Source organism: Micromys minutus (genome assembly GCF_963924665.1).
Source record: "Micromys minutus genome assembly, chromosome: 24".
Lineage (NCBI taxonomy): Eukaryota > Metazoa > Chordata > Mammalia > Rodentia > Muridae > Micromys > Micromys minutus.
Genome location: NC_137959.1, coordinates 19,756,903 through 19,770,122, shown reverse-complemented (window position 1 = coordinate 19,770,122; position 13,220 = coordinate 19,756,903).

Below are 13,220 nucleotides of genomic sequence, written 5' to 3'. Positions count from 1 at the left end.
TGAGCACTTGTTATTTTTTTTCTAGAAGATTCTAATTCATTTCCCAGCACCCAGATTCTGCAGCTCACAAACACCTATAACTTCAGCATCAAAGATCCCAACAGTCACTGTCTCTGGACTCTGGAGGCGACTGTATTTATATGCATGTGTTCCAGTGCACTCATACACACACATTAGAGAAATCTAAAAACTAGCAACAGTAACACACCCACGCACACAGACAGACACACAGACACACACACACAAACATCTTTCACCTTCAAAGGAAAAAGAGATAGTTTATTCCAAATATGAATGTTAATGTCTAAGAAATGGATTCAGGTTGTCTCAAACACCATGATCCAAAGTGGTAACAGTTTTCATGAAGACTATACATCAAGGTACCTTCCAAATACATTGGTGGGAGTATCAGGTCGATAGATTCCGGAGAAGCAGGGGAACCTCTGCTCTAGGCCTTTGATGGTATCTGCTGATACGCTTAGCCTTTGGACTGGTGGGATAGAGAGGTATGTTTGTCCATTCCAGAAGGACTTAATACTAGTCACGAGGACATCAGGTCACATCAGAGGTTGAAGATAAACTGGGCTACAAAAGGTCAACACAGCCCAAGGTAACTTTGGATCTCAGCATTCAATCTCTGCATTGTTAACCTCAAAGTGTTTAGCAAGTGTGTGGCTCTTCACCCTGAATGGAACCTTCAGTTCCCCGACTGGCCAAGTGTCCCATTTTGTGCCTGGAGAAGCCAAGTAACAGGCAGAGTTGGCGGCACACATCTTTAATCACAACACTCAGAAGGGGAAGCAGAGACAGGTGGATTTTCTGAGCTCATGGCCAGACTGTTCAACACAGAAAAACTGTCTTGAAAAACAAAACACACACACATATGTGAAAGAGTTCCAGGTGGTTGTGAGCCACCTGATGTGGGTGCTGGGAATAGAACTCAGGTCCTCTGGAAGAACACTTAGTGCTCCTTGTAAGCTTCAAGCCATCCTTCTAGCCTCTATTATTATTGTGTGCATTTGATATGTGGTGGGGGGGCAGCGTACACATGCCATAGCATGCATGTGGCCATGAGAGGACAGCTTTTGTGGAGAATTCTCTCCTTCTATCTTTACATAGGTTCCAGGGTTCAAACCCAGGCTATCCAGTTTGGACAACGAGTACCTTTTTCTTGCAGAGTCAGCTCGAAGCACTTTATCTCTTGATTAAATATTAAGATGTCCTATAGTACAGTTCTCTGGCATTTACAACATTGGACAACATTTATAGTTTGTCAATGAAAGTTAAATGTGTAATATTACAAAGAGACTCCTATTTGGAGTTCATTTCTCTTTCTGATTATCAAATAAGAAACAGGGCAGGTAAAGAGAGGGAAGGACACTTGCCACCAAGCCTGATGATCCTGAGTTTGATCCCAGGACCCAAGGTGGAAGAAGAAAACCAACACACGTCAGGTTGTCTCCTGACCCCAACATGTGCACAATAGTACACACCTCTTCCCCACCTCCCCAGGTGCACAAACTAAATAAATAAAGGTAGAGGATATAACAGAGATGTAATAAATGTTTATTTATTTCCATCCCTACAAAACCTATAGAATCTCAGTTTCTCACAGATCTGATCTTTTATTCTATCCTTATTTATATTTGATATATGAAAGACGATTTTGTTAAGGGGAAACTAAAGAGACACCATATTACAATAATATTTCTTTTATAATGTAACTTTGCATTTATTTTCCTAACCTAAAATCTTGTATAATATTAAAGACTAAAAAAGATCAAATTATTATCTACAGATGAGTCATATTAATTTAGACATTAAAAAAAAAAACAATGTTTCTTAAAATTAGAAGAGCTGTTCTTGAAGTTATAGCTATAAAATCAAACTATCCAGAAGAAAGGTATATTAAATGGTTAAAAACTTATTTCAAATCCTCCAAACATAAACTAGAACACTCCTTATAGATTCAGACATGAACATGGCACACAGACATACATACATGCAGCAAAATGTCCACATGCATCATACACACAAACACAAATGTTTATTTCTATTATTTTTTATTTATTTTACATAAATTTTAAAGTGACTGACATATGAACATCTATGGACATTTGCTTTATTCCATTTGTTAAACAAAAGCCGATAAAATGATTATTCTCACAAATAAGTTGTAGAGACGGACTAGCCTATTTGAAAGAACAATACCATTCATTACAGAACTTAACCATGAGAATCAAGTGGTGGTTATTGGTCAAGCTAATCTACTTCGATAGTTTTAAAGTGTACAACTGCTAATTTTTAAGTGAAGGTGACAAGTGCCAATTCAGTTTTCCTAACGCTGTTCAGGATCTACAGAAACTTGGTTCTGTACATAAGACAGAGTTGCAGTGCAAACAGCAATAATCAACCCAAAGGCATCATTTCCTAAACCTTTAAGGACAAACTCTTTTTTTTTAAAGATTTATTTATTTTATGTATTATATGAGTACACTGTAGCTGTCCTCAGACTCACCAGAATAAGGCATCAGATCCCATTACACATGGTTGTGAGCTAACACGTGGTTGCTGGGAATTGAACTCAGGCCTCTGGAAGAGCAGTCAGTGCTCTTAACCATTGAGCCATCTCTCCAGCCCCAAATTCTAACTTTTTAAATGCCTAAAACGACACAGAATCCTAGGCAATCTAGTCTTCTACCTAAGATAAGAACAAGCTTCCCCCGTCTTGTGTTCCCGCTCTTTGCTCCCCTGCTCTTGCTCCCCCCACCTTGCTCCTCCTCTCCCCATTCCCTCCCCCCCCCATGTGCTCATGGGCTCATGACCAGCCTCTACTTCTCTACTCCTCTTCTTTCTCTCTGCCTCTACTACCCTCTTAAGTCCCCCATGACCTGAACAAACTCTATTCTGTACTATAAAAAAAAAAAAAAAAAAAATAGGACAAACTTCCCTTTCCCAATCTAACATAATTCCTGGTATTAAGGTGAATCTGATACTATGATACAGTTTGTCAAACTTTCCACTAAAATTTTTACCCATTTAAATTGTTGCACATACATATATTTGGATATTTTTAAAGACTAATGATGTATTTATGAGGTTAAAAGGCCAATAATGGGACATGATACCACTCATTCTGTAAAGTTAAGTGTACGTGTTCCTCAATGAGCTGCATGAAATGATGATTCCAGAATCTACACACATGTACAAATTGCATGTGTTCACGTTAAACTCGCTTTACAAAAACCCAGTCTTCTTCTCTTTGGAGGGGAAGCTTCAAAAACTGTGATGTAGAATAAAACATCACATATACAAACTCCCACCCCAAGCAGTAGCTGTGTGTGTGTGTGTGTGTGTGTGTGTGTGTGTCTGGTCCTTCTTTCATAGTCTCTCCAAATCCAAGGGTGTGGCCTACACTTTCAGACTCTGAATGGGAAATGACTTGACACTCCTAGATCCTGGCCTGTACTTGGACTAAATAAATATTTTTATAAGAAAAAAAAACATGGATTCTTATATTATAAAACATAAAACATCATGAATGTTGTTGTTAACTGATTTTTTTCTCCCTTGTATAATCTAGCTAATAACAACTGACCCGGGGATGGAGAGATGGCTCAGTGGTTAAGAGCACTGACTGCTCTTCCAGAGGTCCTGAGTTCAAATCCCAACAACCACATGGTGGCTCACAACCATCTGTAATGAGATCTGATGCCCTCTTTTGGTGTGTCTGAAGACAACTACAGTGTGCTCATATATATAATAAACAAATCTTAAAAAAAAAAAAAAGAATTGACCCAAATTTTTGGTTACTCCTTAAAAGTGCCAATGGAGTTGAAATTATTTTAAGGCAGCTAGTAACCTGAGTGTGTTATAGAGCTCTGTGTGTGTGTACACTCAGGAGCACAGGCACATGTTCAAGTGGAAGGCAGAGTAGTCTTAGGCATCCTTTCTCACTCTCAAGCATGTATTTTAGACAGACTTCCCACCAAACCCAGACTCCACCCATCAGTCAGACTGGCTGGCTAGGAAACTCCAGGGATCCTTGGGGACATTCCTGTTTCCTCTCCACCCCCTCAACACTAAGTGACAGAGGCAGCGCAGTACCTCTCCTTGATGTGAGTAGGGAGGATCCAAATTTAGGGCAGGCACTTTACCTCCCTAAGCCCAGCTTGTAGTATCTTAGCAATTTTTAATATCAATAGTAACAGTAATACTATTGGTTAGAATCAGTTTTAGTAGTCTCTCTCTCCCCCCCCCTCTCACACACACACACACACACACACACACACACACACACACACACCATCTTTTTTGGGGGGGGTGGGTAGGGAAAGGTATAGCCTCCCCCACCCCTGGCCTGCCCACTGTGCTTCAGTCAAAGAAAGGCCTTGGTCCACCAGGGAGGGAACATCCACTCTGCCAGGAGAGATAGCATGTCCCCAACTCCTCCATCTATCTTGGAGCTCCTCTCTCCTATTCCAAAACTGTGCGTATCTGAACATTAGTGACCAGAAATCTGTTGGGAAACTCACTGACTGGGCTTTGATTTCATTACAAGAATGAATTCCTGGGCTGAGGGTGAAGCTCAGTTGGTAGAGGGCTTGCCTACCATTCAGGAAGCCCTGGGCTCTGCAACCAGTATAGTGTAAACCAAGTGTGGGTGTGTCTCCTAACCCCCGCGTGCCTACACTTGAGGTTGACACAGTAGGATCAAAGATTCAAGGTCATCCTCAGCTACAGATCAAAGTTGAGGCCTGCCCAGATTATGAGAAAGGGGAGACAGAGACAAACAGAAAGACAGACAGAAAGAAAGACTAAGGAGCAGTGGATTCCTACAAACTTCAGCATTGTGTGACTAGGTTAGTTTTTATGTGTGTGTGTTTGGTTGGGGTGGGTGTTTTGTTATTGTAGGTATTTTTCATATTTCATTTAAGAATATGAAAAGAATTTTACCTTCACGTATGTGTCTGCATGACTTTCACATCTGCTGCCCACAGAGACTATTGATCCTATGGAACTGGAGTTTCAGCTGTGATCTACCATGTGGGTGATGGGAATGGAACATGAGACCTGAGGAATGGAAGCCAGTGGCGCTGAGCCATCGCTCCAGCCCCAATGTTATTGTTTGTTTCCTTGATTGGTTTCTGCTGTTTTAAGGTAGCATGTCTTGGTGTAGCCGTGAAAAATATATTAAATATTAGTCTTTTCTATCAAACACTGTAAAACTTGTATTTATAACAGATAATTAAAAATCTTTTTATCCCCTTTACCTTAGAAGACTTTTTTTAAAGATTTATTTATTATATATGAATTCACTGTAGCTGTCTCCAGACACATCAGGGGAAGGCATCAGATCTCGTTACAGATGGTTGTGAGCCACCATGTGGTTGCTGGGAATTGAACTCAGGACCTCTGGAAGAGCGGTCAGTGCTCTTAACTCTGAGCCATCTCCCTAGGCCCTTAGAAGACTTCTATGTAAACCACTTATTGCAACCAGATAAAACCTTGTCTGCACAAAAGCTCTGCCGAATTTCCCTAACTTAGGTGAATTAAGTGGCTGACCCCTTCCTGCTTCCTTCATTTCCTCTGAGCTGATTCTTAAAAAACTAGCCAACCATGAATGATTGTGACATCCAGTGGGAAAAGACACAGTGACCACCTGCACTAGAATAAAAGGCAAAGGCATCCAGACACTTCAGTTGGGTTGGTCTCTTTCCTCATGACCCTGAACTTAGTTCTAGCAAGCCAGCCTGGCCACTCTGCCTTCTCTCAGGCTCCCAAGTGTTAAGATTACAGATTTGCACCACCATGCTTGGCTCTGATTCTGTTTTCATTCATTCATTCATTCATTCATTCATTCATTCATTCATTCACTCATTCATTCATTCCAAGACAGAATTTTTCTGTGTAACAGTCCTAGATGATCCGGAACTTGCTTTGTAGACCAGCTGGTTCTATTTTTAGGAGGAGCAGAGTGGATTTGATTCCTAACAAGTAAAAGTAAAAACTTCAGGGTGTTTTCACAAGGAATAATGATACTTCAGAGGAGCTGACTGTACACACACACAAGTAAGCACACCATCCACACATAAAATGAAAAGGGTACAGGGCTCATTAACATTCTGTCATGGCGGGAGGCAGGACTCATGGGACCTTTCCTGATGGTCTTAGTTACTGTTCTATTGCTGCAAACAAACACCGTGACCAAGGCAACTCTTATAAGGACAACATTTAATTGGGGCTGGCATACAGTTTCAGAGGTTCATTTTCATCATGGCAGCTTCACTGCATTGTAGCAGTAGCTGAGAGTTACATCCTGATTCACATGCAGAGAAAGAGAGAGGGAGGAACCTATGGCCACAACTCCTAATCCTTTCAAAAAGTACCACAGTTGCTAAGAGTGAGGGACTAACAAACCCCACCCTTCCCTGAAGGTCCATAGGCAGCTAATGGTTGAATGGTTGTTGGGGGAGGAAAAGATATTTTCTTCAGTGGTTTTATTATATAATTACATAATTATTATAAAATATAATTATATATACTATGTATTATACACCTATCTAAGTTGCTCAGGCTTCTGTAAATAACTTACCTATAACCCCCCCCCCAAGTAACCTTAATTAAACTCACTGGTTACCCACATCAAGAAAAGATACAGACATGTGCAAGAATTTTCCAGAAAAAAAAAAAATCAGTGACATAGGCCTAAGAACTGATCAACTGGCCTGCATGAAATTAGAAGCTTTTCTGCATGGTACAGGAGGCAATGACCAGAATGAATAGGTGGCCTACTGAATGGGAGAAAAGCCTTTGCCAACTACATATCGGACAGATTAATAACTGGAATTTACAAAGAACTCCAACACTTAAATACTAATATTAAACTACCCAGTCACTAAGTGGACCAATGAAGAGACAGTTCTCAAAGGAAGACATAAGATATGCAGAAGGCCAACACATGTTTGTTTGTTTGTTTGTTTGAGACAGGGTGTTCCTATGTAGTCCTGGCTATCCTGGAACTCATTTTGTAGACCACGTTGGCCTCAAACTAACCGAGATCCACCTGCCTCTGCCCCTGCTTCTTGAGTGTTGGGATAAAAGCATGTGCTGCTATTCCCAGGCCGAGTGTTCTATGTTAGGACAGCAGAGGGATTTTTGCACGTCCATGTTTACTGCTGCACTTTGCACAGTAGCCAAGAAAAGCAGTCAGCTCAGGGGTCCGTCAACCCATGAGTGAATGAAAATCAGGCAATCGGATTCGTGTACATATACATGGAATTTTTGACCATTTGTTTTTGTTTTATACAAGGGAATTTCATTTGACTATTAAAACAAGAATTGAATTATGGCGTCCAGAGGAAAATGGATGGATCTGGATGGAGATCATTATGTTAGGTGAAATAAGCCAAACTCCCAGAGAGCTGTATTGCATGTTTTCTCTCACACGTGAAAACTAGATTTAAACGGCAGTGAGTGTGTAACACGGAAGTAGAAAGGAAACTAGGAAGGGCTGCAGATGGCTCGGTCAGGAATGTACTTGTCATGCAAGCATGAAGACGTGAGAGTCCTGACCCCCAACACTCACACGTGTGCAGTGGTGTGAGCCTGTGATCCTTGTGCTGCAGACCAGAAGGAGGGGGTAGAAACAAGCACCTCTCAAGAACTAAGCTGGCCATCTAGTCAAGGCAATCTGTGAGCTGTGGTTTCTTCCGGGAGCACTTAATGGCAGAATCCAGGTTCACTGCCTCTAGAGGAGGCTAGTGAGGTGTCCTGAGATACTGTGACATGGATACTGCTGTCCCCATTCACAGAGGATAGGGATGAATCTCAGAGAGCAGAGTCTGAGTATGAGGTAACCGTGAAGAAAGGTAGAACATGAAGTTTCGAGTTCTGATTGTAGAGCCTAGGTTCTAACACCCAAGGAACCTTGCCCTGATCACCCTGAACACAGTTTGGTACCAGCTGGTAGCTAGAAGTATGTGTGGTGTATTTTTGAGGTGCTGGGGATGGAGTCTGGGGCCTCACACACAATAGGTAAGCACTCTACCATTGAGCTAGGCTCTTGGCTATCTGTTATTCCAGCTAACCCATCTAGCAGGGGCTTTCTATGCCAGGGCACCATAGGGGACTGGGGACAGTATGACCTGAGCCTGAAAAAGATCAAGATGGTGGGGTGCCTAGGATAATGACCATATAAAACAAGTTATATCCCCCCGCTCCCCGCCCCATTCAATCCAAGACTGGTACCTCTTGGGATAACTGACAGAGGAAAGCATCAGAATGGCTGAATTGCCTCTGCTCTCCCATCTTGCTTTGTGGGTTGCTTTCCCCAGGGTACAGTGTAGACCATGGACATGTGGAATTCAGAATAGCTCCAGAATGAAAGGGTTTATTGTGGCCAGTTCTCTCTTACAGAAGGGGATGTTGAATATTAGCAAGGGGGAAAGTCTCAGTCTTCATGAGGAAGAGACCACATATTAAGAGTAAATGGAATAGAAAGGGAATATTCAACAGAGGCATCTCTATGGGCATCCCCAAGGAGGAATGGGGGCAGGATATAGAAAAATTGGATATAGTGAAGGAATACCTGTAGTTTTGAACCTCATGACTTCTTACTACACTCTCTACCTATAGTTTCTTTATGGTCCCATCCCTGGAGTTCTTGAATGCAGCATAAATGGTTCAGACAAAGGATGGGGGACAGGCCATCTGCATACCAGAATTCCCTCTGCCTGGGAATTGAATGTGTGAGTCCACGAGCTGAATAGTCACGGATAGAGCTATGACAGCCAGGTTGCATCCTTGGGTTTTTATATGAACTCTCCATATGCTTGGATGGAGAGAAAATGGAGGAACCCTCATGGAAGAGATGTAGGGTAGAGACACCAGGTACTTAGATGCAGAATACGGCAAGGGAGCTTGCCCCTGGTTATAATTTCTGTAGCTGAACAGTGCATACACACAGTAGACACATGTTTGCTGAATCAAAAATTGGAAGCCAGTCCTCTGGGGCAGACCTATAACCCCACCTACTGCAGGAGCTAAGGCAAGACAGTCCAAGTTCGAAACCTGCCTGGGCTAAAATATGAGTTCAAGGTCAGCTTGGGCAAATTTGATGAGATCTTGAAAGAAAACATGTGGAGCAAGCACAAGTGATTCAGCATGCAAAAGTTCTTGCCAAGAAAGCAAGGCAATGTGGGTTTAATCCTCAGAACTCACAGAAAGCTAGGTGAAGTGGCCCCATCTCTAATGCAAGAAAACAAAGGCAGGAGAATCACCTGGAAACTCCGGGGACAGAGGTTGCAGCACACAGAGTAGCAGATATGAGAGCTCCTCCCTCAACAAAGGGTAAGGAGAGAGAGATCCAACTATAGAAAGCTCTCCTCAGACCTTGACTGACATACATGCACGTACCCCTAATACAATTTTGAAATAATTTACTGAGATGAGCCAGGCGGGTGGCACAGGTTACATTGACTTTGTTTCAAGCAAACAGTTTAAGAAGACCCATGCTCAGATGGAGAGAAGATGGAGGTTAGGGACTTCAGATTCAGGGTGAGTGTTGAGCAGTTGGGTCCCTGGGAGTGGGATAGGCTCAGTCAAGGAGCAGATTTTGGCTGATCTGAAGGCCGGATTGAAAAAACAACCCAGGACTACTAGTTTCCCTGAATCCTACTGGACAATACAGGGGGTTGGGTTTTTGTTTGCAGGAAGATACTGACCTGGCTTGCCATTTCTTGGAGGAGACAGGTATTTAGATTCCCTATACCAATAGAGAATGGGGAAAGTGAATTCTAGGGAAGTCTTGCTGGGGAGTGAGGCCAAGGGTGTGCTCTAGTTTCCTTTCTGTTGCTGCGATAAAAGGCTCAAACACAAAAGCTATTTAGGAAAGGATGTATCTAGCTGATACTCTAGGTCAGAGTCATTATTGAGGGCAGTCGGGGTAAGAATTCCAGCAGGAAACTGAAGACAGGCCTGCTTGCTATTCCATAGCATTACCTTTAACCAAGGAACTCACAGCCAAGGAATTATAGCAGGACCATGGGGGATGCTGCTTGGTAGTTGGCTCACAAGCTCATGCTTAGGTTTTCTTATATAGGCCAGGACTACCTGCCCCAGGAATGGTGCCACACAGTGACAAGGGCCCTCCATCAACAATGAAGAAAACCTCTCACAGACATGTCTACAAGCCAATCTGATGTGGTCAGTCCTTCAGTTGAGACTCCCTTCTCAGGTGACTCTAGGCTGAGTCCAGTTGACAGTTAATGCTAACAGGGTGGGATGCCACAGCCTTTCATTCTTACAGAGGTTATCAGCTGGGATTTGGGGTGCTCCAAGTGGATAATCTCCCAGTAGCATTCCACACCAGGAAAGAATTGTCAATAAGAGGAGCGCCCCAGAGATGATCAAAGAACAAGGAGGAATGCATTGTTCCTCCAGCTATCTAAGGCTGAGCTCCTTCCCACACCTACAGATGAGTGAGGGGAACTCCCAGGACCTCATGCCAATCTCCAGTCTACAGATAAGCTCTTTCCAAAAGTCAAGAGCACTTAAGCACATGTGGGTCTCTCTGGGACTACTCTTCTCCTCCAGCTCTTGCTATCTTCCCCTTTCTTAGACTCATTTAGCTCTCTCTGTCTGTTGGCCCCTCATTCCACAGAAACAGCTTTCTCCCAGGTCACCGTTGATAGCCCAAAGACCTTGTCCATTTGTTCCCCTTGCTTGACTGCTCACAAAGACTGCAGCCCTCCAAATGCTCAGCTTTCAGATGCCCCTACCCTAAAGTTGGGTTGTTCCTCTCCTAGCCGTAGCCTAGAGTTCAGGGGCAGCTTTTTCTGGTTCTGGTTCAGCTCTTTGCCGCCTCCCCCAAGGCAAGAGGTCCCTTAGTTATTGGTAATGCTGTTCCCAAAGTCTCTTTTCAAAGTTTCCGGTTAATGAGGACTATTGGACATCTTTGCTTGGGGGAACCATGTGTAACTTCCACAGCCAAATAGAACTTACTATTCATATTAGTCAGTTCCCTAGAGAAACAGAACCATTGCAATGAATATATATATATATATATATATATATATATATATATATATATATATATATATATATATATATATATATATATTCATATACACACACATATGCTAGGCTAGAATGCTGAAGAAGAAGGCTCTAGTGCCAGTGAAGAAATGGACTTGTGTGGCCTGGATTAAAGGCAGATCTTCCTACCTCAAGACATATAGATTAAAATCCTTCACAGCTGTGTCCAGCCCCTTGAATTTTAGTTAATTCCAGACATAGTTACATTGACATCCAAGGATAGCCATCATGCCATCTCAGTCTGTCACCAGACTCACTGGCAGAAAGGCAGCAGGAAGATCCTTCCCCTCAGTGGGGCATGCTGGCATGTGCTGCATGCAATCTTAGCACTTGGGAGGCTGAGGCAGGTAGACTGTTCATCTGAGGCCAGCCTGGGCTACACAGAGAGACCCAGGCCAGGGTGGGGTACACAGAGAGGCCTGAACCTCTCATCTCTCACTGGCTGTCCATCAACTGCTGAATTCTGAGGATCTTTCTCTCCCCTTTCTTGCTCTATCCTACCCCACGGTGCCTCTGGTGGGATACCTGTTCTTTTTCCACATCACAGCAGAGTCTAAGAATTTAGATATCATGTTTCCTGGAAAGAGTACAGAGTAGTAGTTTCTTCCTCCATGTATATGCTTGGAAACAGTGTCTTACTACATAGCCCAGGCTAAGTCTAGCTTCCAACTCTCCATCTTCTTGTCTCAGTGTTGGAATCACAGGTGTGTACCACCAAGAACAGCTCTTCAGAGCAATCTTTCCTTCACCCCTCACCTCCCACAGTGGTGGTGGTGGTGGTGGTAGTGGTGGTGGTGGTGGTGTGTGTGTGTGTTGAGAGTTAAACTCAAGATTCACATAGACAAATTGAGTAAGAAATGCATACCTGGGTTCATGCCCCACCCCCTCTCATTTTTTTTTCTAGTTTGGAAACTTTGGGAACTGACTGTTCAGTTACAGGCCATGGACCATTGCACACGACAGTTGGTCCCTCAGAGATTACCCGGTCAGCAATGCTTCCAAACCATGACTCAGGGCTAGGGTTGCAGCCCAGTGGTAACAAAAACTAAAGCAAGCCACACAAAACTTGTGCTTCAGTTTCTTGTCATTGATCAAGTATTGGATTCTGGACAAGGGGTTAACTTAACCTTTCAGTTTGTTGCTGGATATAGTGGTACATGCCTGTAACTGAAGCAAACAAACAAACAAACAAAAGAAACAAACGAACAGGGCCTGTAATGGTAGCTCAGCAGGTAAGAGCACTTGCTGCTTCTGGAGAGACCTGGGTTCCAAGAACCCACATAGAGTAACTCCATTTCTGTGTTGAGGTACATGACACCTTCTTCTGGTACCCACAAGTGCTCTCTTCTGGCTCTCTGAGCACCAGGCATGCAGTGGTACATATCCAATCCTACAGGCACAACACCCACAACCATAAAACTAAGTCTTTAAGACATTAAAGAGTTTGGGACTTTTGCTCAGTAGTAGAACACATGACTAGCAAGAAAGGCTATGGGTTCAGTCTTCGGGTCTATAAACAAACAAACAAACAAAACCCAGCAGACAAAAAAATTAAATTCAGTTTGTTATTGCTTGCAGACAAAACAAGAGCTCGACCACAAGCCTCAGTTTTATGATCCAGAAAAAAGTGACTAACTCAGCCCCTGCCTCACACAAGGTGTGGATGGGATGACACAGCACTTTTAGAACAAGGTTGACTCATTAAAAACAAAGCCCCAGGACCATGGTGGAGTTCAGTACTACAGATCTTGGCTAGCAAGTATACCCCTGATCTTTGTGCCTAGATTCATTCTGAGGCAGAAATGAGAATTTGAGTTTTACCTGGGCAGCACTGCAGAGCTATGCATGAAGCAAACCAAAAGAAGGGTTAGGGCACTTGACTGTGAGCTGAATCCCCTCAGGGGAGGGAAAGGAACTCTCACCCAGTGTGACTCAGGAAGTTAGTGGTATGGTCCAGGTAGGAAGTGGGTTTCTGGATGTTTCAAAGGGCTTTAAAAAACAAAACAAAACAAAACAAAACAAAAACACCACACATGGCAACTACTTCTTTGAGAAAGTTATACATGTATTTCATATATTTTTTTATCATATCTATCCCCACAATTAGGCCCCTGCCCAACTTT